The sequence below is a fragment of the Garra rufa genome, chromosome 10, assembly GCF_049309525.1.
Source record: "Garra rufa chromosome 10, GarRuf1.0, whole genome shotgun sequence".
Taxonomy (NCBI): Eukaryota; Metazoa; Chordata; class Actinopteri; order Cypriniformes; family Cyprinidae; genus Garra; species Garra rufa.
This window is the reverse complement of record NC_133370.1, coordinates 15993299-16020268: the sequence shown is the minus strand read 5'-3', so window position 1 is coordinate 16020268 and position 26970 is coordinate 15993299. Positions and strand designations below refer to the sequence as shown.

Sequence of the window (26970 nt, the reverse complement as noted above, 5' to 3'; positions counted from 1 at the left end):
ACATTTATTTTATTGCTTTCCATTTAATGCATTAAGTTAGTGTGATTAATCATAAAGATAGTAATGTGAAAAAAAAATGATGCAATTAATCATGTCTCCTGACCTGTATGTAAATTCCACAATAAAAATTGCCATTACAGCCATTCATGCTTGACGTACCATGTTTTTGCTACTACATACAAATTGCAACACCAAACCACATTTACAGAAAGCGAACAGGTAAATATTTATACAATTAACCAATGAATTCATCATCATCGTATAATATAATATACAGTCACAGAAAAGCAAAGGTGTAGTTATGCAACAAAATTGCTGCTATCTTTGCAACAACTATGCTTCCACTGAATGAAATTCTCCTGCAATCTATTTCAAAAACTGATGTGGACGTGTAATGATGCCTATGCTTATGCCCATCCAATAATGGCTTATGCTCATGCGAGGGGCGTAAAATGCAGGTGGCTGGATTGCTCTATTGTCATGGGCACCAGAGTAACAGCTGAGAGCGTAGAGTAAACCAGCATATCGACATTGTCACATCTGTGGTGGGAGTGTACGCTTGCTCGACATGAACGGCATATGCGAGTGAGAGACTGAGCACAATGCCCCTGTCACTATGTGGTCTCTCTGATGCTGTTAGGGGAATCAATGCAGGCTAAAAGTGTACGGCCGAAGGTGTCGGAAACAGTCGCTCCTTAAGCTGGAGTGTGCGTCTGTGTTGAACAGCAGAACGTGACGGCAACTTGACTTTCGCTTCGTGCGACATGTATCCATACGCCCTACGGACAATCAGAGTATCTCAGTGAACTGATTAATTGGGGCCATAAATATTTTTAATTAATTTTTCTTCTCCCTAGGGCTTCGAAATCTCTTGGTTCGTTAGTATTGGAGGCAGATCTTTTCCATCGATCGCCGGAACCCATGGTGCAGTGAAGGCTGTCACCAACTTAACGAGACTGAAAATTTTAATTACGATTCTCCACCGTACTCCTTACTCGCCATTTATTTCTCACTCGCACACATATAACACCTACCCACAAAACACTGTTCTCAATCAGAAAGCCAGAAACACATTCATGCAGACAATGTGCTACATATTCGCTCCGTTCCAAAGCTTAGTGTGCTTTGGGTGTGTAAGATATTTTAAATGGGCTCTCAAAGTTGAGGCTGTTCCAAAAAGTAGGCAACTTAATTACACTCCTATCCAAAAACTTGCTTTGACTGAATTTTAAGCAGCATCAAGTGTATCCTTCACATGTAAGACAATCTAAGTGTGCTATGGAAGCTCGTTTCCACAACTGAATAAAAACAAAAACTGTCATGCAACTTTTTATCTCACAATTCTGACTTTCTGACTGTCTCAAATCCGAGTAATATAAACTCACAATTGTGAGAAATAAAGTCAGAATATTATCTCTCGTAATGTTGACGTTTTTCAGACAATTTTTCCTCAGAATTGTGAGATACAAACTCGCTATTGTGAGTTATAAAGTCCAATTCTCAGGAGAAAAAAAAAGACTGACATATTCTCAGAGTTGCTAGTTTATATCTCACAAATCTTATTATTATTGCAACTTTTTCTCATAATTCGGATTTTTTTTTTCTCAAAATTGCGTGATATAAACTCACAATTGTGAGAAATAAAATCAGAATATTATCTCTCGCAATGTTGACCTTTCACATAATTTTTCCTCAGAATTGTGAGATACAAACTCACAATAAAAACTCGCAATTCTCTCTGTTTTTTCTTAGAATTGCATGATATAAACTCAACAGTAGCAAGAAATAAAGTCAGAATTGTGAGATAGACACTTGCAATTCTGACTTTTTTCTCAGAATTGTGAGATACAAACTCACAATTACAAGTTATAAAGACCAGTTTTCAGGGGGAAAAAAGACTAATATATTCTGAGAATTGCTAGCTTATATCTCACAATTCTGACTTTATACTGTAACTTGCAATTGCAATTAATAATTAATAAGCACAAAATTATGTTCATGTTTTGGCCTATAGCAAACATTTTATGTTGCCTTATTCATTTTTTAAAAAGTACTAAAAACAAAAATTATTTTAAATAGTACAAACTATAATGTACATTATAAGAAATTGTTATTAATTTTGACATATTGACAAGATTTTGCAGTGTTTAAATTATAAGTGTTTTTAAAGATTAATCACTAAAAAAAAAACAATCTCTAACACTGACAAATAGAAATCTTTTTTTTAAATGTAAGTCTTTAACTTTTTATCAATTTAACATAACTGCTAAATAAAAGTATGAATTTCTTTTACAAAAAAAAAAAAAAACACACTGACCCCAGCCTTTTGAACTCTAATGTATACTTAAAAAAGCTTTCTGCTTTGAATAAATACTGTTGTTTTTAAGTTGTTATTCATCAAAAAAATGCTGAAAACAGTATCACAGGTTCCAAAAAATATTAAGATTGCAGAAAGATCATGTGACACTGAAGACTGTAGTTATGGCTGATGAAAATTCAGGAATTGAAGTATATTAAAACAGAAATAAAAATAGAAATGAAATTAGAAAACCATTTTTTTTAATTGTAATAATATTTCACAATATTAGAGTTTTTACTTTTGAATGGTAGCGTGTATATTTATATACACACATACCACAATATACAACTGTTTTTAAACCCAAACTAGAAAACATTTTACCTAGAAAATGGTTTGTTCAGTGCATGTTTTATATAGCACTGCAGAGTGTTGTTTGTATGATGCCCAGTTGAGTTGCTGCCTACGTAAAGCGTTCCAAATCAGTCACTTCTGAAGTTGTATTTCAGTTAGTATGTAGGCAGTAAGGCAGCTCTCTAGGTTTTGCAACAGAGCTTCTATGTTTTCAAAAAATCACTTACTCTTCATAATACACATTTCGCAGTTGATTCGAGATCAGAAGCGATCTCGCTCTCTAGGAAACATTATCCCACACATGGCAGAGGAAATAAATAAAGCTAGCTTTGTTATGTTTTTTCGCCTCTCTAGCTGTAGTGCTCCAGGGAACCACCTTCTGAACCGAAAGAGAAAAAAATGAAAGAAAAAGCCCAGCATTTGCCTCTTTATTGCCCCTGAAGAAAAAAACAAAACTCCGCCTACAAATATAGGCAAACTAATGCTGTGCGGAGTGTATGGTGACTGCAGGTGCTCCCCACTGCGAGATCCTCAGCGGCACAGAAGTACAAAAATGACTTTGAGAGAGTCAGTCTTCCCTCCCTCACAAAAGCTTGAGTGTGAAACAAGAGATCTGAGAGCCACAGCAATGGGGGAAATCTGCCAGAGCGCAGAGGGATAACGCATAAGGCATTCTGTTTGCAAAAGGAGGACGTATCTACATCTAAATGGATAAAATCCGTCCTCCTACAGTTGTATTTCACCTGAGGTGAAATTACTAAACTGCTGATCAGTATGCCGTGACTACGCCAGCATGAGGTGTCGACGGGGGGCCGGTGTTTTTTAAAATGCCGGCTCTCTCGGGACACTCGAGAAACAAGCTGGAAGGGGTAAAAAACAAGACGATCGTAGATTGAAAAGGACAGAGGGAGCATAATCTCGATGGTTTGCACGTTCCGATAAGTGGCGGGGATAAGTCCACTTCAGGGTGGTTCCCGTCTGGAGGATTAATATAAAAGGATCATTTTAACACAAAAGACAAAAAGGGGCTTAAAACCACGCGGGGCCTCGGCACGCTGAGAGCGCTTCCGTCGGGGCGAGCGGAGGAGAGGAAATGAAAACTCAGCAATCGGCAGATGAAACGGGACAAGAGCGAGAGAGATAAACAATCTCTGAGTCCTCTGTTACAAAACAGCCTATAAGAGACAATCAATCTGCCTCCCACACCACAAACCAACTGGAGAGATCTTGCCATCGGTAATCTGATTATAGCTGAAGGTTCTTGGGCGCTAAACGTACAGTGGGAAAATGGCGAACATGGCCTCCCTCTGACCCCATTGTCACAAGCACCTCATTAATAACATAATCAGTATTCACACACATTACCGAGCTTTTAATAATTCATAAATGGCTACAAGAGATGCAGTGGGGTTAGCAAACAGAGCAAGAGAGATAAGATAAGAAACCTTTTGGTATTTGACGTGTTTGCAGTCTAAAATTAACCTTTAGCCAATGGCAAGACATATATACACTACTGATCAAAGGTTTGGAATAATTAAACGTGAAATAATATTACAATTTAAAATAACGGCTTTCTATTTAAATACATTTAGAAATGTGATTTATTCATGTGATTCATGAATTTTCAGCAGCTATTAGTCCTCAGTGTAACATGATCCTTCGGAAATTTCATATGCTAATTAAATATTAATGGCCAAATTTAAAAAAAAAAACATATTTTGCATTGTTTTTATTATAAAAATGTCATCATGCAATGAGCCCCAGCTCATTTCCATAAACCTCAAAACTCTCACTTAATAAATGCACTAAAGGCCCAAAACCACCTAAACTACTTTTCCTCTTAGCATAAAATAATAGCAACCCAATTTCACAGCAATTCATACATATTTCAGTAGTTGGTTAGTTTGCACAAATTCATACGATTGGTGAAATGTCGTACAGCTTTTACAAGGTGGCAAATTCATAGGAATTTGTTCGAATGACCACCCTTAACCTTGCCCTTAAACCTACCCCTCACAGAAATTATACAATATTGTGTGAGTGAGGTCATACGAATTACACCGAATTAGCCACTTTACAAAAATATGTACGAATTGGTCATGAGATAGCATTGGAAAAAAGCTGTTAGAATATCTGTGAGCCACAACATTTGTTTTTATCAACCATAAGAATGTCATTGATTTGAATTTTCTTTTTTTCCATCCAAAGTTCTGACTTTAACTTATGCGCAAAACTGGAATATTCCATAAAACATCAGTGAATAAAGCACTGTTTCCAAAGAGCTGTCCAAGGATGTCAGGGACAAGATTGTAGACCTACACAAGGCTATCGCTAAGCAGCTCTGTGAGAAGGTGACAGCAATTTTTGCGATTATTCGCAAATGGAAGAAACACAAAATAACTGTCAATCTCCCTCGGTCTGGGGTTCCATGCAAGATCTCACCTTGTGGAGTTTCAATGATCATGAACTGTAAGGAATTAGCCCAGAACTACACAGGAGGATCTTGTCAATGATCTCAAGGCAGCTGATACCATAGTCACCAAGAAAACAATTGGTAACACACTACGCCATGAAGAACTGAAATCCTGCAGCGCCAACAAGGTTCCCCTGCTCAAGAAAGCACATGTACAGGCCTGTCTGAAGTTTGCCAGTGAACATCTGAATGATTCAGAGGAGAACTGGGTGTTGTGTTGTGGTCAGATGAGACCAAATTTGAGCTCTTTGGCATCAGCTCAACTCACTGTGTTTGGACGGGGAGGAATGCTGCCTATGACCCCAAGAACACCATCCCCACCATCAAACATGGAGGTGGAAACATGCTTTGGGGGACGTTCAGGGATGGAAATTAGCACCCGCCACCAGCCAAATGCGGGTGATTTTGTGTTGTGGCGGGTAATCTCGCTTCACCCACCGGCCACCGTGGTGGGTACATAAAAATAACATACTTCAACCGGACGGCGTGAGGCAGTAATGCACCTTAAAGCTGGTTGCGAACTGCCGTTAAAACACACGAAGAAGAAGAAGACGGCGGCCGGACACTTTTAGCGGAGTCACAACTTCAAAAAAGATGTGGCGATACATCACAGGCGTTAAGAGGTCTTTTAAAATATCTTTACAATCTGCTTTTGAAGAAATATATTGTATTTCGTGCTACAGCGCACATTCTGTCAGATGCAATTCACGGCGCGTCTTTTTAAATAAACTGTACAACGCGGCATGCTGTCCACCCAAATGGTTTTGTTAAGTAATCTCTTGTATTGTAGACTGCACGCTCTACGCCGCCGAGAGTGTCGCGCTATAGTAAAAACGAAACCAAAAGTAAAAAGCGCACGCTCATTCAAAAGCAACTTTAATACCCTGCGCTTAGAGAGCGACTCCCCAATGCGCGCAAATTAGGCTACATAAAATATCTAGGCTGTTATAGTATGTGGGCTATAAGTTGTGTAGTTGTGAAGATCTGTATCATGATAGAAAAATTCGGTGAAAATGTCAGTATTTTATTGAGACTTGAGATTAAATAAACTGCTCAAGTATAGTAGATCTTGTAGTATTAATTTTCACATGCAGCTACACATTGTCGGTTAAAAACATAAAGTGGCTGGTAAAAACATTTAGTGGCTGGTAGATTTTGAAATCCACCAGCCACACTGGCCGGTGGACAAAAAAGTTAATTTCCATCCCTGGGGACGTTTTTCTGCTAAGGGGACAGGACAACTGCACTGTATCAAAGGGACGATGAACAGGGCCATGTACTGTCAAATCTTGGGTGACAACCTCCTTCCCTCAGCCAGGGCATTGAAAATGGGTCATGGATGGGTATTCCAGCATGACAATGACCCAAAACACATGGCCAAGGCAACAAAGGAGTGGCTCAAGAAGCACATTAAGCTCCTGGAGTGGCCTAGCCAGTCTCCAGACCTTAATTCCATAGAAAATCTGTGGAGGGAGCTGAAGGTGTAAATTGCCAAACGTCAGCCTCAAAACCTTAATGACTTGGAGAGGATCTGCAAAGAAGAGTGGGACAAAATCCCTCCTGAGATGTGTGCAAACCTGGTGGCCAACTATAAGAAACATCTGACCTCTGTGATTGCCAACAAGGGTTTTGCCACCAAGTACTAGGTCATGTTTTGCAAATACTTATTTCACTCACTGTATTTGCAGCAGTGGGAGAAGCCACTGTGGGTCACATGACTTTTTTAATGCACACTGAGGAATTTATTTGGTAAATGTGTTTCAATCGTAGTTTATGAGCATGTTTTCTTATTGGATTAAAAAAAATATTCCAAAATGCACATAAAAATAGGTGAACGAAACATAGATATTGAGATTTAACCAAGCATTATGTTCCAGTTCCAGTAAACTGGCAAATAACTGCTTTATTCACTTACCACAACCTTTTCCATTCACCTTTATGTTTGTCTTATGTTTTAATGATTCTAACTGAGTCGTTTGTGATAAACGGTTAGGAGGGTTATAATTTGCGCTGCACTATACACTGGAAAATGGACTTTCAAGCTGTCTAGTTACATCTTATAATGATTACTTCTGCTCAGTCATCGGTTTTAGCAACTCATGTATGCCAGTGTACAGACAGAGAGTTGCCAGAGAAGATTTGCTGGTGAGTCAGAAAGTGCGGAAACATTTGCTGAAATTACACCTGATGCCCATCAAGAGTCTTTCTTCTTCTTCTGCCTCAGTGGCTCTTGACATCAAAAAGCTATCTGATCCCTTCAGAACAGCACCTGACATTTTCCTGAATGGCCTCTGCAATCTTTGCCTCTCTCCACTCAGCAAAAGCTCTATGTACGTGTATGCTTTTGTGGATTCACTACATGCTTACACAAGGTTAATAAGGCAAATATGTCAAAATGACATTAATCAATTACATTTAAATAATTTACTTGATATGCTGCTTAATTAAGAAATCAATATTTGCTAATAAAAACCCCAAATGAAGACAATTCAAAGACTTCATATTACTGTGATGATCACTCTGTTCAATAGACAACAAATAGCTATTTAACAAGGTGGTGTTTTTATAATTTTTCAGGATCTGAAACAATTTTTAGAAAAAACTTCTACAATCTTAAAAATAAAGGTACGTTATTGGCATCAATGGTTCTATGAAGGGACCTTGAACATCCATGAAACCTTTCAAATGCAGAAAAGGTTCTTTAGAGTTTTAAAATGTTCTTCAAAATGGTTCTTTTAGGAACTGTTCACTGAAAGGTTCTTTGGGGAACCAAAAATGGTGGTTCTACACTCTTAAAAATAAAGGTGCTTCACGACACCATAGAAGAGTCTTTTTGTCTAAATGGTTCCATAAAGAACCTTTAACATCTAAAGAACCTTTCTGTTTCACAAAAGATTGACCGGTTCTTTGTGAAACCAAAAATAGTTATTCTATGGCATCGCTTGAAGAACCTTTTGAAGCACCTTTATTTTTAAGAGTATATGGCATCACTGCAAAAACACCTTTCTGGAACCCTTATTTTAAAGAGATCAAACCATCAGTAGGGCTTCAGATCATCGCAGATCATATGGAAATGTATGAATGAGATTGTATGAATTAGCCACCAATTCCATAAAACACAAAACTGTGTAGAATGTGTTTGAAATAGACAAAAATGGCTTTAAAAGAAAAATAAACACAGCCTAAACCAGTTTAAAATGGCTTGGTCTTCATCTAGTCTACACTCTTAAAAATACAGCTTCATTATTGGCATTGATGGTTCCATGAAGAACTTTTCACTCCCATATAAACTTTGAATTTCACAGAAGGTTCTTTACAGTCGAAAATGGTTCTTTAGAATATTAAAAATGTTCTTCACACTAAGAAAACAATTATTGTTGTAAAGGAGAAGTTTACTTTCAAAACAAATGTACAGATAATGTACTCACCCCCTTGTCATCCAAGATGTTCATGTCTTTCTTTTTTCAGTCGTAAAGAAATTTTATTTAATTTTTAAGGAAAACTTTTCAGGATTTTTCTCCAAATAGTGGACTTCTATGGTGCCCCGAGTTCCAAATGTAGTATAAATGGCAGCTTCATACGATCCCAAATGCAGTTATAAATTATCGAGGAAGATGGGTCTTATCTAGAAAAATGACTGGTTATCTTTGGTTAATTTATATACTTTTTAACCTCAAAAACTTGCATCTTTTTTTCTCCCTAATTCGCTGCAGAAGTACAGACCCAGTGTTTGCAAAGTGAACATGCAAAGAAGATCAAACAACCTTAACAAAAAAGGTAAAACAGCGATGTAGGACGATTTTGAAGTTGAGGAAGAAAATGAGATTGGACTTTTTCAACGAACTGAAAAAAAAAAAAAGTGTTCAGCCAGAGCAAGACAAGACAAGCATTTAAGGTTAAAAAGTATATAAATTGTAATTTAAAAAAAAAAAACGATCGTTTCGCAGGATAAGACCATTCTTCCTCGGCTGGGAAGCCGCATTTAAACTGCATTTTGGAAGTTCAAACTCGGGGCACCATAGAAGTCCACTATATGGAGAAAAATAATAAAATATTTTCTTTAAAAACATAATTTCTTCACGACTGAAGAAAGAAAGACATGAACATCTTGGATGACAAGGGGGTGAGTACATTATCTGTATACTTTTGTTCCAGAAGTAAACTTGTTTACTAAAAGATTCTAAGAGGAACCAAACATGGTACTTCTATGGCATCACTGCGAAAACCCACTTTTAAAACCTCTATTTTTAAGAGTGTAGCTGGATTCCCAGCCTGACACGCTGAAAAATACATCTTACAGATCATTCTGACCAGGTTGGAGAGCAGTTAACACTAGAAAACCAATTGAGACTTGTTTAAGATGTTTTTTAAGGATCTTTACACCTTTGAATGGTCTTCGTATACGTCGTTCACTTGTAGTAGCAGGTGAGACTTGCAAAAACATGAAGATGGTTCTTAAAATTCAATTGCTCTGGTGTTATTTATTATTCTCACTAAAATGTTAAACTGACAAACCTATTTAAATATAAAAGGCTGTAGTCTCACACACGCACCTGTCTCTTATAAAATACTTGACATAGCCTCTCAACAGGATATAAACTGCTTCAACAGATTAAACAGCTTTCATTCTGTTTATTTCTCTCTCCACTCAAAAGTACTTTGCGAGAGACCATAAACTGCCTCTCGTACTGTAAGCGTTCCTGTAGAAGCTCAGCTGGACAGGCAGGAGACATCTGAAGTTGAAAACATCCGAATAGCCTCGGGTTAACCGAGAAATCTGAACATTTCAACCACTACAATCCATAAGAAAAAGACAATGCCTTTGTCATAAAGCCTGAAGGAGAATAATGACCCTTAATAGCTCATTTTACTAATTACTACTCGTTTATCATTAAGCTGATGGTTTCATCCAGAGCAATTTACAATCCGCTTATTATGGAAGGGCCCCTGTGGCGCAACTTGGGGTAAAGTGTCTTGCTCAAGGGCGCGACCCATTGATCAATGCTTACGAGGTTTGAACCTACAGATTTTTGATTAGCAGCCAAGATCTTTAACCTCAAGCGTTTTAAAAACTACTCAAGTTCTTCTATGCTTCCATTGTAGCCTAAACGTCTACGAAAAAAGCAAAAAAGCAAAAGTACTGTAGCTCTAGAAGGCACATCCTCTAGCTGAATGACGATGAAGTAAACTTCTTCAGCAAATACAGATCGACTGACTTCAAGACGTCTGCTGGATAGCCCTGCTATCAACGCTTAGAGCTGACATCTTACGTGAACCCAAATACAACTGAATCACACTTTCTTACTATATCACAATTTACTTGCGAAGGGTTCTGTAGCCTAGAGCGTTTTTTCGCTCTGTCATTAGAACTACCTTGGCTCAGTTCTCGGCTTTAGGGATTTGCTATGGCTGGAGGTACTGATCAAGCTAACAAGCTCAGAGCAGTGCTAGCTGAATGCTAGTGTTGTGGGGTGCTAAAAAAATAAGGCTTTAAGTTTGTTTTTGGGTTTTGTGAGATGCCTGAGGCACTTCTGTGACTGTATTGCTAACCCACCTTGGCCCCACAAACCAGCAGCTCCTGTGTGGCAGGTTGGATGATTATATTTGTTGTTCGAGTTGTGGCTGGAGAGGGCTGTCTGAACAGAAGTCTATGAATAAATTGGGAGTTGGAAAAAGAAATAAGTTACTTTTTATAGTAATGCATAGGAAAAACTGTTTCTCAGGTATGCGGTGTTGGGAAACCCAACACATTTGAACTCATCGTTAGATGGAAAATGATTCAGTGATTTGTCTTGCAAATGATCATGGCAAGTGTTAACCGAGCTCCTTACCACACCACTAACTATCTAACTAACTAACTAAATACATAAATACATAATAATTAAAACATTTATTGGTAATTTTCTACCATGACAATATCCAGCAATTATATGGACATTTCGGTTAACACTGAATAATAAAATAAAATAAATAAATATGGAAAATTCCTTCATATTAAAACAGTACTGTGCCCTATTTTTTATAGATTTTTAAAAAATATTTATTTTATTTATTTATATATTTATTTGTATTTTTTGTCATTTTTTTAGTTTATTATGTCAATTTAGATTAGTTTAAAAAAAAATTAGTTATTAAACTTATTTCAGTTAGTTGTCAAAGCAACGTCTCTTTGTTTTTAGGTTTAAGTTTTTAGGTATAAATTTTTTATTTAAAAGTAGAATTTTATCTTTCAGCTTTATTTCAATTTGCAAAAATTATGTTTTAGAACATTGGCGCTTCCAAAAGAGTGTTTGTCAATTTCAATTGAGGGTTAAATGTATTTTTATTTAATATTAATATATATATATATTTAATTCATGTTAAAGTAAAACTTATTTCAGTTAGTTGTCTTTAATAGTTTCAACATTTTACAACATTTTTATCTTTCAGTTAAGTTTTTAAGTGTACATTTTTCATTTATTATAGAATTTTATCTGATTTTAACTTTATTTCAATTTACAAAAAATATATTTTGGATTTAATTAACAATAACAACATTGGCATTTCCAAAAGAGTGTTTGTCATTTTTATTAGGTTTTTATTTCAATTGAGGGTTAAATTTTTTATCATTTATTTATTCAAAATAATTTTGCAAAACTTATTTCAGTTAGTTGTCAAAGCAACATCTCTAATCGTTAAAGATTTCAAAACATTTCTTATCTTTCATTTAATTTTTAAACGTAATTTTTCATTTAGTATATTATTTGATCTGATTTTAATTTTATTTTTATTAAAAAAAAATTCAATTTATGTTTTTGCAAAACTTATTTCAGTTGTCAAAGCAACGTCTTCTAATCATTTAAACGTTTAAAAATGTCAAGTTTTTAAGGTGTAAATTTTTTATTAAAAAATTATATCTTTCAGCTTTATTTCAAATTGCAAAAATTGTTTTAGATTATGTTTTAGAACACTGACACTTCCAAAAGAGTGTTTGTCAATTTCAATTAAGGGTTAAATGTATTATTTAATATTAATATATATTTTTTCAATTTATGTTTTTGCAAAACTTATTTCAGTTAGTTGTCAAAGCAACATCTCTAATTGTTTCAACATTTTACAACATTTTTATCTTTCATTTAAGTTTTTAAGTGTAATCTTTAAATTTAATATAGAATTTTATCTGATTTTGGCTTTTTCAATTAACAAAAATTATGTTTTAGATTCAATTAACAATAACAACACCAGCCCTTCCAAAAGAGTGTTTGTCATTTTTATTAGCTTTTTATTTTAATTGTGGGTTAAATTCTTTATTATTTATTTATTCATTTATTTATTTTAATTTATGTTTTTGCAAAACTTATTTCAGTTAGTTGTCAAAGCAACATCTCTAAGCACTAAAGATTTCAAAACATTTCTTATCTTTCATTTAATTTTTAAATGTAAATTTTTCATTTAGTATAGAATTTGATCTGATTTTAACTTTATTTCAATTAAAACATTTTTTTTCAATTTATGTTTTAGTAAAACTTATTTCAGTTAGTTGTCAAAGCAAAATCTCTAATCGTTCAAACATTTCAAAACCCCCTTTTTTTTCATTTTTAAGTGTACTTTTTTTTTATTTAATATAGCATTTTATCAGCTTTATTTTCAGCTTTCAGCTTTATTTTAATTAACAAAAATTATGTTTTAGATTTAATTAACAATAACAACACCAGCCCTTCCAAAAGTGTGATTTTTATTAGCTGAAGTGTGAAGTGAAGTGTAATTTTTATTAGATTTTTAATTTCAATTGAAGATTAAATTTATTTCTATTTATTTTATTTTTTTTTTCAATTTAAGTTTTTTATTAGCTTTTTATTTCAATTGAGGGTTAATTTTTTTTTATTATTTACTTATTTGATTTTTATCTTTCAATTAAGTTTTTAGGTGTAATTTTTTAAGTTCGGTTTTTCAAAATTTCATCTGATTTCAGCTAATTTACGTTTTAGTTAAACTTATTTCAGTTAGTTATAAAAGCAACATCTCTAATCGTTAAAGATTTCAAAACATCTTTCATCTTTTATTTAAGTTTTTAAGCTTAAATTTTTGATTTAGTATATAATTTTATCTGATTTCAACTTTATTTCAATTAACAAAAATGATTTTTTTAGATTAGTTAACAAAGACAACACCAGCCCTTTCAAAAGAGTGTTTTTGTCAAAATCCTTAAAACACATGGTTTAGAAATGGCTATTCAAATAAATACATTTTCCAGAAATGTTGTTTTCATCACATTTCCAACTGCTGTGTTCATCTACCGTATTTGCTATGGAAATGTAAACCTGAGAGGGAGTCATTTTGGTGTTTATGGTAGTTGAAGACAAAAATACAGCAGTAAAATGCCTACATGCCAACACTTTTTATGCCATTATTAAGAAAAATACACAACATTCTGATACCTGGGGAAAAATAATCAAAAAAGAAAAATGCAAGTTTATGGGAAACAGAACCTAAACAGTGCAGGAGCAGGAAGGTGGGAAGGATGGACACTGAGTAAAAAATTGGGAGCGGGTGGGTGTGGAATGAAACTCGCAGGAGCGGGAAGGCAAATTCAGTCTCACGCGGACCTCTAGGGTAGCGCTAACGCTCTCTAAAATGGAATGTTAGCATACTTGCGTGTTGACAATCCTGCAGTGTCAGCTACAGTAGAGTGCAAGCTACTGAATATCTGCAGTGCTGTCTTCACATCAGATGTTCAAGCTAAGAGTATGAGCCGAAACGCCTTTTTAGTTCCTTTAAAAGCTTCCATTCAACTGTCAAGTAATGCGAGATGTGGAATTTCAGAGTAATACGCTCAATAACAGAGTGAATTAGACTCGTTAAAAGGAAAAGTGCAGTTTCATGATGTGTCATACTGGTAGTTGCTGATGTACATGGGCCTTTATACCTGCACAAAAGCTTACACGTGCTATGCGATGATATATGACAAGCGAAAGGATGCTAGGATTATGTTATACATTCAGAAAAGCACAACTGCTACAGTAGGCACTCTCTATACTCCACAAAACACTAGTTACACAGTGCATTAAAGAAACGCAGAGGCAGAAGCATGCAAGACTGTAAAACTCATCTGCTTTTGCTTTTTAATCCCCCTGGTTGGAGTCACAGCGCACACTGCCTCATTAGCATATATCTTCCTGTATGGGTGACTTTCATTCTCATTGGCCCTTTTGCGCTTTAGCAAGCTGTTGACAGCTATTTTTGTAATTCTAATGACTTTGCCCCAATCTCAAACGCATTTGCTGTTTTGTTATTTTCTGTATATTGGTCATTTTCGGAAGGTATGTTCTTCTAGGCAACGCTCCAAAAAAAATCATTATCTTACTTAGTATTTTTGTCCTGTTTTATCTAAACATCCTCAAAACAAGACTAATGTGACTTGGGAAGCAAAATTGCGTAAGATAACAAGACTTGTTTTCAGAAAACATATCTTTTTGCTACTAGCAAACAGTTTTTCTTGCCCTAAGCATTAACCTCAATGATTTATGCAAACAATTGTCAAACAGGGTAAGAAAAAGATTAAGAATTCAACTGTACTGTATATTGCCAAAACTTAAAAGGATTAGCTCACTTCCAGAATAAGAATTTGCTGATTATTTACTCACCCCCATGTCATCCAAGATGTTCATGTCTTTTTTTTTCTTTCCATCAAAAAGAAAGTAAGGTTTTTGAGAAATGCATTCCAGGATTTGTCTCCATATGCTGGACTTCAATGGGACCCAACAGGTTGAAGGTCCAAATTGCAGTTTCAACACAGCTTCAAAGGGCTCTACACGATCCCAGCCGAGGAATAAGGGTTTTGTTAGGGAAATGATCAGTCATTTTCTAAAAAAAAAAAAATAATTTTTACCACTTTATTTTTTTCTTCTCATTATAGTGAAAAGAATTAAAAAACGTTCAAGGATTAGTTCACTTTTAAGAACAAAAATTTACAGATAATTTACTCACCCCTTTATCATCCAAGGTGTTCATGTCTTTCTTTCTTCAGTCGTAAAGAAATTATGTTTCTTGAGGAACACATTTCAGGAATTATCTCCATATAGTGGACTTCAATGGTGCCCCCAAGTTTGAACTTCCAAAATGCAATTAAAATGCAGCTTCAAATGGCTCTTAACAATCCCAGCCAAGAAAGAAGGGTCTTATCTAGTGCAACAATTGGTCGTTTTCTAAACAAATTGACAATTTATATACTTTTAAACCTCAAAAGCTTGTTTTGTCTCTGCGATGCGTAGTCTATGTAATCCGGGTTAATACAGTTAGGGTATGTCGAAAAACTCCCATCTCGTTTTCTTCTTCAACTTGAAAAATCACACTACATCGCTGTTTTACCTTGTTTTTTGTAAAGGACTTTGATCTTCTTTGCATGTTCACTTTGTAAACACTGATACTTTTTGAAAATGACTGATCGTTTCGCTAGATAAGACCCTTCTACCTCGGTTGGGATCTTTAGATCGTTAAGAGCCATTTGAAGCTGCATTTAAACTGCATTTTGGAAGTTCAAACTTGGGGGCACCATTGAAGTCCATTTATTGGAGAGAAATCCTAAAATGTTTTTCTCAAGAAACATAATTTCTTATCGACTGAAGAAAAAAAGACATGAACATCTTGGATGACAAGGCAGTAAGTAAATTATCTGTAAATTTTTGTGAACTACTACTTTAAGTGTTTGTCATGTTTTGACCATAAAAAATAGTTTCAAACCACAATTAACCATCTGGTTTTTACAACTTTCACACTGGAGCAAAAATCTGCATTTATACAAAGAAAAAAAATGACATTTATCATGAAAATGACAATTATGATTTTTTTGTCCATATCACTTAGCCCTACTACTGACCCAGTGTTAACAAAGCGAATGTGCAAAGAAAGGCAAACGCCTTTACAAAATAATTTGTATCTGATTTTGAAGGTGGAGGAGACAATGAGATGGAGTTTTTCGCACTACCCTATACGTTTTTGAGTACGAAGACGAAGAATTTTCCAACGTGATTACATTACAGATGTGCATCGCAGAGCTAGTGCAAGACAAGCATTTGTGGTTAAAAGTATATACATTTTCTAGAGCCTTTTCGAGCAGCACTGAAATTGCAGTTTGGACCTTCAACCCGTCAATCCCCATTGAAATCCACTATATGGAGAAAAACCCTGGAATGTTTTCCCTCAAAAAACATATCTTTGCAACTGAAGAAAGAAAGTCATGAAAATGGATTACATGGGGGTAAGTAATTTATCAGGAAGTTTTTTTCTTTTTTTCTGGAAGTGAACTAATCCTTCATGTCATATTTGATGCAATTTCACTTCTCAAGCAAACTGATCTTGTTTTAAAGATGCAGACTAAAACACCAGCTTTAATCAACCAGCTTCAACTCCACAAGCATTCATTTTTCCAAAGAGACACGAGGACACAAAAAAGCAGAGAAAGAAACATAATAGGTAAACCCTAAAAAAGATTTTTGAATAATAAAACAGCACATACAATCAATAACCCCACATTTAAGTAAAAGCTCTTTTGAAGGTAAAAGCTTATTTGATTTGTTTGCACAGACGTAAGTTCGTGGACTGATCTGGCTCGCTCGTCGTGGCTATATTTTGATGTATTAATTTACGTGTACTGAGCCTCGGGGCAGGTTTGGGCGGGCTGTGTGTTATTGCTGATGTACTTTGCGGTGAACTATGTTATGAGTCACTCTAATAGCCTGCTGGTTTTATTTGGATGCTTTTACATCTTTAGTAGTTTTATTTGGGGACACACATAATACATTGTGCAGAGCTTGGCTTGTTCTTTTCTCTTTTTTTGACCCGAGCGTACGGCTCAATAAAGTGGCGTTCTGTTTCTCTGGTTAGCGTAGTGTTTTTATTGAGTTATTTTGATAGCGATTTAAAGGCCTATATGGGAACCGAGCAGCGCTTGTATGGGGTTTTGTAGAGGATAGATTCATTTTTATGTCGAGCTCTGCTGTGCAAGTTACGCTGATATACTTTCCAACAACAGTAATTCAGCGTTGGGGTTTAGCGATAGCACGGCGGCTTTAGTTAGAACCGCTTTGTACTCGGTTGTATTTCAGGGTCGTTTTCCAGAAGTCATCTTTGCGTCGTCTGGCTCGGCTTCAGCGAGAGGTAGTAACTCTGCCGTCGAAGTCCAGACAGTGTCCTCCTCCTCATCGTTTTCTCATTTCCTCCCTGCCTAGAGCGACTATTTCAGACCACTCAAGGTCGCTCTCAAGAACAAAGGGCAGCGGTTGATAAGAGATATGGAGCAGTCGGCGGTCACGTGGCGGGACACGTACCACGTACTGCACAACTAAGCGCTCTTTGATGAGGAGATTCCCCACCTTGGGAGCACTGAGATCACGTCCTATTTTCCTGAAATCCCTGTGCTTTGTTTAGCCTTCCTTCTCTTTTTCTTGTTTATAAAGCCACATCCATTACTGCGCAGAAGCTTACCAGATAATCCCGCATAATGCATTGACTCTGCCTTTCTTTTTGATGGTCCCCCCTTTAATTTTAATGTGTGTGCTCTCGGCCGCTCGGACAGGTATTCGGCAGGCTTACGGCTCTAGCTTTTGGATAGGATACATGAGAGCTTTGTTTAGGCCCCTCTCTCTGCAGCCGCATATCAATGAGGGCATTATAGCGAGTAGGGTATCGCTTCGTTTTAGTACGGCGCTGCCATTAAGAGTCTTTGGAGTCAGCTTTTCTCTACTTCTCTAGATCCATCCCTCCATTTCTTTATCACCCATATATTCCATCTCTCCCTCTCTCGGGGTATTAGCCATTCAAAGATCTCTCTCTATGGCACGCAGTAAAAGTTATCACTCCATCTCTCCCGCCCTCGCTCTATCTCTGTAATCTTCCTTAATCTTCCAGCCCAGAGTGAAGTGAGAATTAGTTTCTCACTCTCTCTCATCAATCTCTCACACCCTTCCTTTCCCTTCCATCCAGCTCTGTACTTCTCTCTCTCTTTCGCCATCTAACTTTACTCTCCCTCCCTCATTTGTACTTTTTCGAACCTTTATTCCTTTGGTCTCAGCTCTTTCTCCACCTTCTCAGGTTCTCACTCAGATCAGAGATCTTTCTCTCCTTGAAACATGCATATTATGCTCAGACTTTTACTTTTTTCCACTCTACCTCTTTTTGTCCTTTACCTCGAGACAAAAGTTCTGAAGGAGTATGTTAATCTAATCCTGTCAATCACAGTGCAAGGGCATATAAGAGTGTTTTTTTCAACTATGGTGTACTTTTGACCCTCATTAATAAACAAACGCCACGAATATTTCCGACACAGTGTCAATTCCATCTCATTTCTAAATGTGTGTTTAAAGGCAATTATTATTCAGTAAACTATATGGTGTACTTCACAATTGTACTTGACACTAGTGAATGAGGACACAGAATAAGCAAACTGAATGAGGTGAGTAATGACACCATACTAGGGATGTCTCGATATTATCTTGGTCACATGACGATATACACACTGTAACAAATTGCTGTAAAAATTACAGCAATATTTTACAGCAGCGGGTTGTATTTCTTATAATACAGCCAATACAGCATATTGCTGTAAACCGCAATGCATTCTGGTAAATTTCAAATCTAAAGAGGCGGGATTATCTTTAACGGTCGACATTTGGGAGCAGCAAGAAGAACGATTCATAACTGTGGTAAGTAAGTGTCTTATTTCTGTTTTATTTTTCATAATTTGTAACTGTATTAGAATATTAAAGAATATAAGGTGTCATAAACATTCGCGGTAACCGCAGATTAACGAATCCTCCGTCCGCGGAGCACGAGAGAGACTTGTGCGGGGATTCGGCACTGCAGTCGCGGAAGGATTAACGTTACACACACATTCCCCTGCCTTATATCGGCTATAGGCGTAACATCTCTGGGTTCCTACGTTAAGAATTACAAGCTTCATTGGCAAAAGATGTGATTCACGGCGACGTCGTGCTGATCAGCACACTTTCTCGTGATTATTTTATGATGTACAACAAATTTGCACAGGCAGCCATCTGTTAACACGGGCACCGAAATAAAACGCGTATTTAGGGCTCGCGATTCGCGGTCAGCCGCTCACGGAGGATGTGTGTCACGTAAACTCTGAACGGTGCTGTTAAAGTGGTTAACGTAAGCAGTGAGATGTACTAGCACCTTTGATAACTTGCTTATTCGCTTATTGTTTGAATGTAACGTTAATGCTTTTTGCTAACTTTGATTTGAAGAATGCCTTAATCCAGCCCATTGTCCTGTCTGGCCTGTTCGCAGCATATTACATATTCTGGACTAACGTTATCAAGAGGAGACAGACGGAGTTTTGGAGTTCATACAAAGGTAATAGTTGCATTCTAACAATCTGAGTACCTGCATTTTACATGTAGATATGATAGAATATGTTTCTCAACTCAAGTAGAGAGAGTTTTTTTAGGGAGAATAATTCAGATGTACAAAAGCTAAAACTAATGTGAATTACATATTGTCTGCTTCCTGACTGTTTTGTAGATATTTATCCTGAGAGAGAAACAAAGAAGTTGAAAGGAAAAGACCCATCTAAAACGACAGAACACAGAAGAAACCAGCAGAAGTGAACCCAAGTTACCAGTTTTCTTTGCAATGCGAAGGATTTTCAGCAGAATTACTGACATGTAAGTACACATACACCAAGATCTTTTTCCTTTTATTATGTTATTTTATCCTTTATCTACACTAGCGTTCAAAAGTTTGTGATCAGTAGGTTTTATGTTTTGAAATAAGTATCTTCTGCTCATAAAGGCTGCATTTAATTGATAAAAAATACAGAAAAAACTATAATGTTGTGAAATATTATTAAAATGTTTTATCCATTTTAATATACTTAAAAATGTAATTTATTTCTGAATTTTCAGCATCAATACACTAGTCTTCTAATTACTCCAATGTCCTTTAGTGATCCTTTAGAAATTATTGTATATGCTGATTTATTATCAATGTTAGAAGCAATTGTGCTGTTTAATATTTTTATTAACCTGTGATACTTTTTTCAGGAATCTTATATATTATACTTATATATAGTATGTTACATTGAAATTGATTGTAAAGATTTAAATTTTTAGATAAACTTTATCTTTTAAATAACTACTGTTATTTGAAATGTATTCATCAAAGAATCCTGAAAAAGTATCACAGGCTCCAAAACATACACTGACAACATTGACAATAACATTGACAATAAATCAGGATATTGATAATAAATGAGAATGATCTCTGAAAGATCATGCAACACTGGTGTAATGATGCTGAACATTCAGCTTTGCATCTCAGAAATAAATTATATTTGAAAGTATAGTCAAATATAAAACTTGTAATAACTTGTAAAAATTGTAATATTTTTCACAATTTTAGTGTTTTACTGTTTAATATCATACTGATCTAACTGTAACAATCATCACTCTCTCTGCCTTTGACTGTATCTGTCATCCCTCTGTCTTTGTCTGACTGTATCATTGTTTTGTAAAATATCTAATGTATTGCCCTTTTTGTTCTTTTATATATTTTTTTAGCCACTCTGCATCCTGGGCTGGAACAGCATCTGGATCTGAACTGTTCTCCTTTTTCGATCAGAAGTTTTTTTGGACTCACTTGAGGGCTTGTTGTTTGGCCATGTTGGACTGTCCATGAAGTTGTGAAAATTCATCACTGTCTTTATGGTATTTCGAACCATTTAATTATAACCATGTTGGTTAACTTGATGTTGGTTTCAACTTTGGCTAAATATTGGTTAACCTTAATATTTAGCAGCGTAATATGTTTCAAGTAAATATTTTCATGCCCAATTTATTTTGGAATTCAGAATAATACTGAATACACTGTTCTATGACATTTCTTTCATGCAAATTTGAGAGTTAATAAATAAGAGATTTTTTAAATAAAATTGGACCTGTTTATCAAGATTAAGATGTGTCAAATTATTATTATTTTTGTTTTTATTAAATAATAGGTGCACTGAGTTTCATACTATACAACACTTTATGCAGTTAAATATTGTTTAAAGCTTATGCAGTTAATAAATTGTTTAAATTGCTAGTCATTATTATTCAGCAATCTGGAAAATAAATACTGCAAATAAAGAATATACAAATTAAAGTAGTACAATATTTTTACAGTGAAACGTTATTTAATGATTTCCAGTACACTTGTAAAATTGCAAACTATTGCTGCAATTTCACAGTAGCAGCTTTAAATAATGTATATATCGTTGCTAGTATATATATACAGAAAATTGCTGTATTTTAACAGTAAAACTGTAGTTAATCATTTACAGTGCACTTGTAAAAATTTACAGTATTGCTGGCAACCAAAGTTGCCAGTAACTTGCTGTAAATTTTACAGTAAAACTGTAGTTAATCATTTACAGTGCACTTGTAAAAATTTACAGTATTGCTGGCAACCAAAGTTGCCAGTAACTTGCTGTAAATTTTACAGTAAAACTGTAGTTAATCATTTACAGTGCACTTGTAAAAATTTACAGTATTGCTGGCAACCAAAGTTGCCAGTAACTTGCTGTAAATTTTACAGTAAATTTTTTACAGTGCATGATATAGGTCTTCGGGGCAAGAAGTGTAGATTTTTTAAATATCTAACATAAAAGTTCTTTAAAGTTGTGTTTTGGGCCATTATGCTTTGGGACAGTATCTGCCAAACAAACTAAAACTGAAAGAACAATATGGCTTAGTCCCTTCATCAAGTCTATTTTGCTGCACATTTCAAAACGATTAGCTCGTGATCCGATGTTTTCTGCGCCTCAGAACGGCTCCGTTCACAGTGAATACAGTGAAGTCATTTATTTCATGTGCTGTGAGTTTAGCGCACGTTTGGGAATGCAGTGGCCATCAGTTATACTTTATTTTTGTAGTTTTTAATTTGTAGTGAGATGCGTTTTTGTAAGCCTGTTTTCACTGAAGCTTTCCTTCAAAATAAAAGCTCTACTGCCATTTCCATTGAAATAAAAGCTTAAAAGTGCAGCATATTGCTCACAGCTAGTGGTTTAAATGGGTAACGTTACTGCAGTCCAAATTCAAAATCTCTTTCAACTGTAGAAAAGAAGTATTGTAATTTCCCTGCTGTAGTGTTAAGCAAAAACAATATACCTTTGTAATATTAATTTAAATTAATTTATAGTGCAGTTGTTTTACAATATATGACTATTACTATCATAGGAATAACAATAATATAAAATTGTTGTTATTATTATTATGTTCTAATTTGTTTGGCTTCCAAAACAACAGTGTGAATACAATTTAAACTGGTGTATAGACAGTATATCACAACTAAAAAGAGGGATGAGTCCCATTTAAAGTTCAGGTACATGACTTTTTTTCTGATTTATGTTTTCTAAGGAACATGGATTGGAGTTCTTAATTTTGAACTCTCAACGTGCATTAGATTTTAATTTTAAATTGTACAAAATTGTCATTTTTTCCAAGTCTTCATTTGTCTTTTTTCTAAATATTGCAATAAATATTGTATTGTGGACTTCATATTACCATATTGTGAGATTTTGATAATGTTACATCCCAACACTATAATGTAAGTAATTATAGCTGAATTTGTTGTTTTCTAATTGAAGCATTTACAGCAATGACAGCATTGTTGGTTTATTACTGTAAAGCTGCTTTGAAACAATCTGTTTTGTATAAAGCATTATATAAATAAACGTTACTTGACTTCACTAGTAAAATTCTGTGGTGAAGCATAAATTCTGTGGTGATGCATTCAAAAATAAACATTTATGGAATAAAATGGCTGACACTTCACTTTCTATAGCTAATTTCATCGCTAGCACTGAATGATAGCTAATGGATGTATCCCAAATACAAACAATTAAATAATATTTTCCTAACTTTTTACATCATTTAACAAAATTATAGCTTGATTGAAAATCATATCAAATTCAATCAATTTCAAATCTAGTCACAAATTTATTAGAAAATTTGTCATCTTTTTTGTAACAAAAAACATGATTTACTCACCCTCAAGCCATCCTAGATGCATAAGACTTCCTTCTTTCAGACAAATACAATCCAAGTTAACTTAAAAAATGTCCTCACTCTTCCAAGCTTTATAATGGCAGTAAATGGCTGTTGATTTTTTGAAGTCCAATAAAGTGCATATGTCCATCATAAAAAGTACTCCACATGGCTTCGGGGGGTTAATAAAGTCCTTCTGAAGTGAATCGATGCATTTTTATAAAAAAACAAACAAAAAAAACATATTTTACACTTTATAAATCGTAATCTCTAGTTTCTGCTAACTGTTGTACTCTTGTGTTCACAAGAGAGTGGCGTTACAGCATGACGTAAAATGTAGGCACAGCGTAAGCTACGGTGAGAATATGCTAGTCTTGCGAGAACCAAGTTTTGTTTAAAGCAAAGGAAAATCAGTCTCTCCTTTTGGCTTATATCAAAATCCTCTGACATTTTTCTTTACAAATCCTTAATTTGTACTTCTAATTCGTAACTGGTGTTTTGTTTTGTTTTTTGTCTCAACTGCACTTCCGTGGTCATCACTTCCACATTCAAACAGGTCCATTCAATTCAGAAGGCTTCTATTAACGCCCCAGAGCTATGTGAAACACTTTTTATGATGAAGGGATGTACTTTATTGGACTTTAAATCAACAGCCATTCACAGCCATTATAAAGCTTGAAAGAGCAAGGACATTTTTTATTTAATTCTGATTGTATTCATCTGAAAGAATAAAGTCATAGGGGTAATTTTTTTGGGGGTGAACTATCCCTTTAATCACTGTTGTATATATAATGGAAGGTGTGTTTTTTTGGGGGGGGGGGGTATTTGTTGTTACTTCGAACACATAAAACCCTCATATAATTTAATATCTTTTCAAATAAACTGCCCCATTTTAGAGAAGTTGAACTTACAGTGACGTGTGAAGTTGCTTCCTGAACACCATCTTGCACACAGGAATTGCCACAAATTACACCGAAATTGCAAATATGACTAAACTTTTGAAACAAAACCAGGCGGAAGCTGCTCTCTCCTTAATTGGAAATCTGAAAAATGTCAATGTTCCTACAAAGAAACGACAAACCGATTCTGACAAGAACTCAAAATGCTGACAAAAACTCCAAAGCTCCGCATCCTTTTTTCAGACGATCCAATCCACACAATCCCACTAAAGGGACTTCAATAAGAAACATACCAGGCCTATATCCCAGGAAAGCTATCATATCACTGTACTTTCTTCTCTCTGAACATATTTCTTGAGTTTACCATTGTGGGCTGGATTGAAGGTACAGAAGCGACAGACAGCGAATTTGATGTGCGCAGACATTTCTTTTACAAATGCCTATGCTGAATGAATACACAATGCTCAGCAGCAGGTACACAGATGGAAACAGACAGAAAGAGCCAAAGACAGAGAGATGGGAGCCATGAGATGTATAGAGAGGTGCAGGAGAAAGTCAAAGAGAAACTGAGAGGACAAAATAAAAAAAAAACAAGACTGGAGCAAGAAAAGACATTAATGCTATGAGCGGGAGAAAGAAGATGAAGATTAGAGGTTTAAGGATAAACAGATAAGGAGAGCAAGCACGTGGCAGGCGACGAAGCGAAGTAAAAAAAAGATAGAGAGATGAGATGAGAGACTGGCAGCTGATAAGATGTAATCCCCCCTTTTTACTGTCATTCCAAAGAAAACAGACAGAAAGAGAGAGAGAGAGAGAAAAACATGAGGCCACCTCATTTACCTCGGCGCTCACGCGATCCTTCCATTCTCAGCGGACCGGTGATTGAACGCAACACGTTTCCCGTCACCCAAGAAATCGAAGAAAAACAGCAGCTAAGAACTACAATTCAGAACAATTCCTCTTCTCAAGCTCCCCCATGCTGCTTGTACAGACACACACAACCTTCTGTTCCCGCCGTAAAATAAAGATGTGGCGGGAATAAAATAATATGAGAAAGATATTGCACCGTATTGCATCGGGAGTCATGCAAGCAGAGAGTCTGCTCCCCAAATACTTGTCAGAGCGAAGCTTTAAGGACGTGCACGGGATGAAGGAGCCGAACTGCCACTTTAAATGCTGCTGAGAGTGTAACTAAAACTGTGAGCGGTTTACATGATGAACTGTAAGGGGCCTTACCAGACTGTTTAGGGCCTCTAAGTACTGAAGACCGGGGCAAACTGTCACCGAGACAATGTATTATTAACTAGAAGGTTTTGGGATGAACATCTAATTACTCAAATACATATTTTATATTTGCAGCATGGTTTTGAACACCAAAATTCAATTTAATGAGAACAGTTTTTGTAAATTTTATCCTCTCAACTAGAATTTCAATACTATTTGTGACCATAGACCACAAAACCGGTCATAAGGGTCATAAGGGAGATTTATCATCTGAAAGCTGAATAAATAAATACAATTTCCATTGAGAAAATTGCCTATTACTACTCAAAAAGTATGTTTTGATATATTTATGGTAGGAAAATTACAAAATCTTTAAACATAATCTTTACTAAATATCCTAATGATTTTTGGCATAAAAGAAAAATCGATAATTCTGACCCATACAATGTATTTTTGGCTATTGCTACAAATATATTTGTGCTACTTAAAGGAACACTCCACTTTTTCATTCTCCAACTTCCCCCGAGTTAATAAGTTGAGTTTTACCATTTTGAAATCCATTCAGTCGTTCTCCTGTTCTGGCGATATCACTTTTAGCATAGCTTAGCACAGATCATTGAATCCTATTAGACCAATAGCATCACGTTCAAAAATGACCAACAAGTTTCGATATTTTTCCTATTTAAAACTTGACTCTTCTGTAGTTATATCGTGTACTAATACCGGCGGAAAATGTAAAGCTGTGATTTTCTATGCCAATAAGATTAGGAACTACACTTCCATTCCGGCGTAATAGTCAAGGAAGTTTGTTGCCGTAATATGGCCGAAGCAGGCGCAGTAATATCACGCAGCACCGGAAATTAGTTCCCAGCTAGGTTAGCATTTGCACATGTGCTGTGTGATATTACTGCGCCAGCTTTGGCCATGTTACGGCTAAAACTCAACTTATTAACTTGGGGGGAGTTGGAGAATGAGCCTATTTCCAAAAAAAGTGAAGTGTTCCTTTAAAGGTGTGTTCACATTTGTCATGTTTGGTTCGATTAAAACCAACTGTGGTACTACTGCTCTGTTAGTGCGGTTCATTTGAGTAAGTATGAACGCTGCCATCCGAACCCTGGTTGGTGTCCGAACGCCAATCAACGTGACCAATCAGGTTGTGAATATATCACTATGCTTTTAGGTTCGGTATCTTTAGGTTCCCTGTCAAAAATGCCATTGTGAACGTTAAGCGGACCAGGGCCCAAAGTATAATTTTCCTTTTTTACCCAATTAACCACACAAACCGAACTAGAAGTGTAAACACACCCTTAGACTGGTTTTGTGGTGCAAGGTCACATTTTATTTTTGCTACAGCTTGTGGGTCATGTGTTGGGTCTTTTACATTTTTGCTGTTCCGTTAATTATTTTAGGTTTTATAACAATTTTTGTATTTAAATTTAGCTATATAGTCTGTTTATTGGCAGATTCCATTGTGACAACTCATCTTCATGTAGTGTTTCCTGTTAGGGCCTGTTGTCACAAAAGGTAAATGTGTGTTGAATGAACTGTATATTTTCAAAAACAGTAAATATATTCAAAGCTATGAGCATGAAAAAACATACGTAAAAAAAAAAAAAAGAAAAAGAAATATTCCCTAGAATAAAAAGTGTGACAACTATCCCCAGTCTGCTTTTATATAATCCACTACATTAGACTCTGGGAGAT

General features: G+C 35.6%; 1 protein-coding gene and 1 long non-coding RNA gene across 2 annotated transcripts in view; one reads left to right on the top strand and one right to left on the bottom strand.

Moving 5' to 3' along the window:
- cdh24b (cadherin 24, type 2b) overlaps nt 1-26970 on the bottom strand; it is a 223490-nt gene that overhangs the window by 134139 nt on the left and 62381 nt on the right. The window lies entirely within an intron of this gene.
- Nucleotides 18697-21071, top strand: LOC141344975 (uncharacterized). Its single transcript, XR_012356884.1, has 3 exons — nt 18697-19472; nt 19641-19783; nt 20678-21071. It is a non-coding gene; the product is annotated as an uncharacterized lncRNA (long non-coding RNA).